General features: G+C 44.0%; 1 long non-coding RNA gene across 1 annotated transcript in view; it reads left to right on the top strand.

The window, feature by feature from the left end:
- Positions 1–3,989, top strand: part of LOC311353277 — a 7,916-nt gene extending 3,927 nt beyond the window's left edge. The window contains exon 2 of the long non-coding RNA XR_014637010.1: positions 1–3,989. This exon is cut by the window's left edge and continues 1,134 nt beyond it. This is a non-coding gene — a long non-coding RNA (uncharacterized lncRNA).
- Positions 3,990–6,194: the final 2,205 nt, after the last annotated feature.

Raw genomic sequence — 6,194 nt, 5'->3', positions numbered from 1 at the left:
CTGGCAGAGAAGCGGATACTACAATTGTGTGTGTGTGTGTGTGTGTGTGTGTGCGTGTACACGTGTGCAACACCATGACCCTTTGGACCCCTTCTTCCTCCTCAATATCGACATCAGTGTGGTCCAAAGACAGCTTTTTCGGAAGAAGAAAACGATGCAGTTTCGAAACACAACCCTCCGTGCGGTCTGTCCCTCTGCGTAGATTAAGAGCTCATTCGCTGCCGTTACTCAGACGGGAGTGCGGTGATGTGACAGGCGACCGGTCCTCTCAGCACCGCATCTTCCAAACAAACTTCTTTCCCTGCCCTGGTTGCGCCGGAGACACTGAAACGTTGAGCTGGGCTCCAGCACGGTTTCTGTTTTTGTGTGTGTGTGTGACGTATCGGCCCGTAAAGCTGATTCCCGCCCACATGATTGTACGTATCGAGCTGTTGTTGTTGTTGTTGCGGGACAGCGGTGGCGGCGGCGGGCGGAGGTGGAGTTGGCGTCCGTCGGGATTAGGAACCGAAAACCAAATTCTGTGTACTTGTGATGCATAGCTGTGGTTAGCGTGTGTCTAGTCGTGGGAGGGAGGACGCACGGCTCGTCCAGAGAGAGACGCTGTTGAGCCCCGCTGTTGGTGCGCCGCCATCGAGACACACACACGTCTTCCCCGTCTCGTGGCTCCAACCGAGCTCTCGGCTGATCTCCTGGCGAGGAGCGTCTCTCTCCCTCTCTCTCAAACTCTTTCTCTCACTCTCTCTCTCTCTCTCTCTCTGTCGTTGGCTGTCTCTGTCTCTCTCTCTGTCTCTCTCTCTCTGTCGTTGGCTCTGTCTCTGTCTCTCTCTCTGTCTCTCTCTCTGTCTCTCTCTCTCTGTCTCTGTCTCTCTCTCTCTGTCGTTGGCTCTGTCTCTCAGTCGCGGTTCCTAAGGCCGTCTTCTGTGTCTTTTGTTTATGGTTGTTTGTCCACATTTTTCTACTGTGAATATCAAGAGATGAGGTTTTATATTTTGAATGTTTTTCTTGTTTTTCTTGGGCTTAGCGGTACACGGACATCTCTTTAAGGGCCAGTCAAATGTTTAAAAGAGGACCTCACCCACCACACACACACACACACACACACACACACACACACACACACATAAAGACACACACACCTTCAACCCCACTCACCTTGGCAGTGGACTCGGACAATCCTGTGTGCCATATGTAGTTAGGAACAGACGTGAACTCTAGATTGTAACCTTGGTCTCAGGGAAGGCAGCCTGATGCGCTGTGGTTGGGGGGGGGGGGGGGGGGAAAGCGCTACCTACCTTTCCACCCACGCAGGCTGAAGCCCACGCTCCCAGCACCTAAACAGACGCAAACAACGGTGTGAGAACCAAGAAAACAAACACACTTTATCTATTCTTCCCAATCGCGAAATATTCAAAGAATCAGCAGTACTTCCTGGGCTCCTTCGGGTGTGGTGTGGTTTGGGCTGCCCTCTAGTGGCTGGGTGGGAGTGTCGCAGGACAGGAGTAGCAACGCAAACAGGGGCCTCTTACCCATAGTGCCTTGCTCAGAATGACTGACCCGCGAAAACGTCACTCACTGGCACGTCTCTGCTACACACTGAAGATAATCACCCTTCGTTCACACAGATTAGGATGCATGCACACGCTGGTGTACCGCTGCGCTGTGGTCCTTTGACGGGCTTCTTCTGTCGTCGTCGTCGTAGATAGAAGTAGACAATCAGGCGTCTTGGCTGGGTTATACTGTTAATTGGGATTATATTCGTATGATTTGTTTGATTTAGCTCACGGTCTCTGCTATGCTTGTGCTGACTCGCTTTGTGCATGAAAAACTAAACCAATTTGGCGCTCACTTTTTTCTATTTTTTGACAGCGATGCCCCAAAGCACATGTGAAAATGTATGATTATTTACAACTAAGGGAGTGCATGGACGCTTCGGACACGCAGTTCCATTTGAAACGCGTTTCTTTGTCCATTCTTTGTTTTTGTTTATTTAAAAGAAAGAAAAAGCCAATCTCCTGATTAATACGCTCTAACTGTAAATAGCAGCAGCAGATCTATTTCCCCCGTTGAATAATGAAAGCACTTGGTTTAGGGAAGGTGAGGCTCGTTTTGTTGAACTCTGCCCCCAGTGGACAGAGGACGCTAAGTCATGCAGTGCTGGGTGAGAACAAAGCGTTGTACGTATCGTTGTATTGTTTTTAAAGAAAAAGTATTACATTTTAGAGATGTTGGTTTCTTTTTCTTTTTCCTTTTTTTGCCAAAATAGGGTGGGCAAATTCAATTACTTTTTCTGACTGTAAACTTTTACTACTCTTGTACATTACGAATTTAACATTGTTATCAATGTGTATATAACTTTTTTCTAAATAAAATTAAAAAATATTTTTTTTCTACTCACCACACCACCACCGCCCCCCCTCCCCAACTCTGTATTTCTGACTGTCAAAGGATTTATTTTCTCTAGATTTCTCTTTTTATTTTTCTTTTATAATTTATTTTGGTTTTCGTTTTTTTTTTTTTCTATGTGAACAACTGGACAAGACCACTGCACGTTTCTTAAGAGAGAATACGGTGAGGAGAGTTCTGAATAAGCTAAGGAGATGACTTGGCTTGGACCGTATGTATCCCTGTCTAAACACGGTGGTGGGCGGATTGAACAGAACCGCCCAATCCCTTTTGTGATGGCGCGAATGAAGATGTATAAAAAAAAAAAACCTTTCCGCTACTTTTGTACCGTGTAACTAATGATGTGCGTCTGTCGATTCAATGTTTGTATTTTATTTTTTTTTGCTGTTCGATTGTTGACGAATGAAAAACACACACACACACACACACACACACAGGAGACTCACACCACTGTTATAAAAAGATATCAATCCAAATATTGAAAATACCCGTATGGTTAAAGAGGCAGAGATGTCTTAATGTGTTGCTGATTTTGGTAATGGAAATTAATGTGTGTCAATCAAATTCTAAAAAGCAAATGGCGTTTACTGACATGTACCAGTATTGACAAGTCAACTAAAGGGCGGTAGAGAAAGTGTGACTTAGGGGTTGGGGCGGGTGAACTCCTTTGGCTCAGGAAGACGCCATCGCCATGGTGATGTTGGACTTCTTCTAGATATGACACGCCATGGTTTCATGGCGAGCCATTTGGATAGTGAAGGAACAGAATCAAAATGGTTCCTCTAGCAACACTCTTTCTCTAGAGTCCAGTGGTCTACTCCAGTTTGCCCAGCAACCTGTTTTTGTGTCTATCCCTTCGCATGTATGCTGTTGGTTTATTTAGTTTTTGCTTAATTTCTTTCATATCAGTGGCAGTGTCGTATCCTTTTGTTGAACTCTATACAATGGCTTGCTTCTGTGTTACCTGCATCTCTCTCTCTCTCTCTCTATCTCTCTATCTCTCTCTCTCTCTCTCCACAGAATGCTGCGTGTAGTCTTTTTTTTTTTTCTTTTTGCAGGATACCTCTTTTTATTAAGCGTAATGACATTTAGTGTCATTGAGTTTGCTGATGTATTGAGTGGGATATGTTTTACATGTGTACTGTTCTAGAAACCCCAACAGGCCTGTGTATGTATGTGCAGTATGTCCAAAGGCCCCGGCTTCCCTGGTCCCAGACCCAGCCCCCCACATCCATCACACTGGATCCAAATGTGCCATTATCTTTATGCATTGCAAACTTTGCCATTCACACACACACATCAAACGGACAGACATGTCTAAATATACACACACACACACACACACTTTTGTTACATCAACTACAACACGTTAACAGAAATACATATTGTACAGGATCAAACATGTGCCATGACTAAATAAAACGCTTGACAATTTATTTTTTCTATGTTTTCAAAAGGAGAGCCAAGCGGTGTGACATGTACAGAAAAACGTTGGAATGGTATGAAAATAAAAAATCTTGCTGTGTGTAAATTATTCAACAATTAACTGTTTATATTAAAATTATGAATAAAATTATTGCAGAATATTCGTCTTTGTAAGAATCTGTCATTGTTTACTGGTGTCAAAGAACAAAACGCCAAGTCGGTTTGGATGAGAATCATCTGCTCAATGAGTAATCATTAATTAATGTGGTGAAAACATTGTCTGAAGAGAACTAGGAAACATGAATTATCTCAATCTTCAATCTGCAATGAGCAAATGCGCCGCATTATTCTGTATGACAGTAGCTGCGACTGAGCCGTGTGTTAGTGCTGTGTTTCCTATGACGAGTCAAGCGCCACTGTTGCAACAGCAGGGTTAGTGGCTTGCCCAACAACTTCCTGCTCTCGGTGTGAACGTCTTCACCCATCACAATGGATGATCTCAGGCAGGGGGAGGTTCAAATGCATAGAAAAAAAAAGATTGTTCTTTATTTTGTGTTGTATTTTCACTTCTCTCTTGACACCAACAAGCCTTTTGCTTTCGTCTTCTGCATACACACATTTATTTTGCGACCCTGATCGTAAGTGTGGGCGCTTTTGTTCCATACAGTCCGTGCATGTAGTGTGTGCTTTAATGTCCTGCCTTCTACACAGTCCTCCATCTAGAACTGAACTCCACAGCTTGTTATGAGTTGTAGTGGATGTGGCTCTCCCCTTGAGAGAGCTGTTGTCTCCTGTACCGTCATTACATTAACCATTGGCATCTGCAAAAAATAGCACACCATGCATGCGACTCTAATACATAACAGTCACATATAACATCCAGCATTCCTTGTTATAATGGAACGTTGGGTGGTATGTCATCGTCACCGCCCCCCCCCCCGCCCCCCCCACACACACAGGTTGACAGACAGTTAATCATATTTAAGCACAGTCTAAACAAGACCAACTTGCGAGTCACCATAACTGAAAACGTCCTTGATACAAAAGACCCCTGATTTTATCTGCGCACACACACAGACTGCTCAACGTCCGGCGTAATAGTGTAACTAATGTTGTCAGAGGCACTGAAAAAAAATGAGGAAGCTTTGTGCATGTCATTTGAGGCTTAGCTGAGTATGACAGAGCGAGGGAGAAACACAGACAGAGAGAGCACACCCAACACACACACACACACACACACACACACGCGCACACACTTGTATTATACACTCGTGCTCATCAGTGTGAAGTGACATTGTGTGGGAACTGTGTTGTTGGATTTATGCTGGCGTTTATGACCTGAATGTTGATGTGAGTAGCCCACAGTGTTTTCTATTGAATTATTGGAGACATCATGCTTTAATTCTCTGTTTTAAGTGGGGTTTATTAAATCTAAACTGGACAGTTAACACTTCTAGTGTTAACAAGTAGTCAACATATGATACATGAAATGCCAAAAATTGTAAAAAAACTAAATATGTTGGTGTACTAGTTAAAATGTGAATGAAAATAATGTGTTTTGTATGCACTGGCATTTCCGCTCTTCAGCGTGCTTCTTGTGTGTGTGGGAGAGTGTCAGTGTGCACTTTTCCCCTTGAGGTGTGGTGTGCTGAACTTGTCACTGAGAGAGACAACAGTGCAGAAGGAGCAGGAACTATGGTGGCCAAGTCTTAAGAATCTCACTCCATCCTTATTGTTAGACATTTTGACGGGTTTATCGTTTATTTTTTTCATCAATTAACAGCAAATTAACTTTTTTTATTTGTTATTCATTTGTTGACCGATTTTAAATGCTTAAACCTAGTTATCCTTTAAGTTCTTCAAACACACTTATTTGAACCTCTAATACGAAGGAAAAAGTGTAGGAGACTCTCTCTCGCTCTTATGACTCTCATGACTAACACAAGTCTATCTAAAAAACATTTATATTGCCTTGGTCTAACTCATGTCATGTGTGTCCTACCCACAGCTGATATACTAATGCAACAAAACAACACAATAACCTCCTACCAAAAGTACTTTATTACCGTATTGCTGGAGTCGTGCTCACACCCACCTGCCCTCATTGACATGCAGCACATGCTACGTCTCTGACCAAGCTGCTTCCTCTGCACCTTGACCCCTGCACTCCTCTGACCTGCTGACCTTGACCCCTGCTCTCCTCTGACCTCCTGACCTTGACCCCTGCTCTCCTCTGACCTCCTGACCTTGCCCCCTGCACTCTTCTGACCTCCTGACCTTGACCCCTGCTGGTTCCCACAACATTGGGGACTTCCATTTCTCCGTGGACACTTTGATTCTCTCTCTCTCTCTCGCTCTCTCTCTCT

This window comes from Micromesistius poutassou (assembly GCF_964030765.1).
Source record: "Micromesistius poutassou genome assembly, chromosome: 9".
NCBI classification, from domain to species: domain Eukaryota; kingdom Metazoa; phylum Chordata; class Actinopteri; order Gadiformes; family Gadidae; genus Micromesistius; species Micromesistius poutassou.
This window is presented reverse-complemented; position numbering and strand designations above follow the sequence as displayed.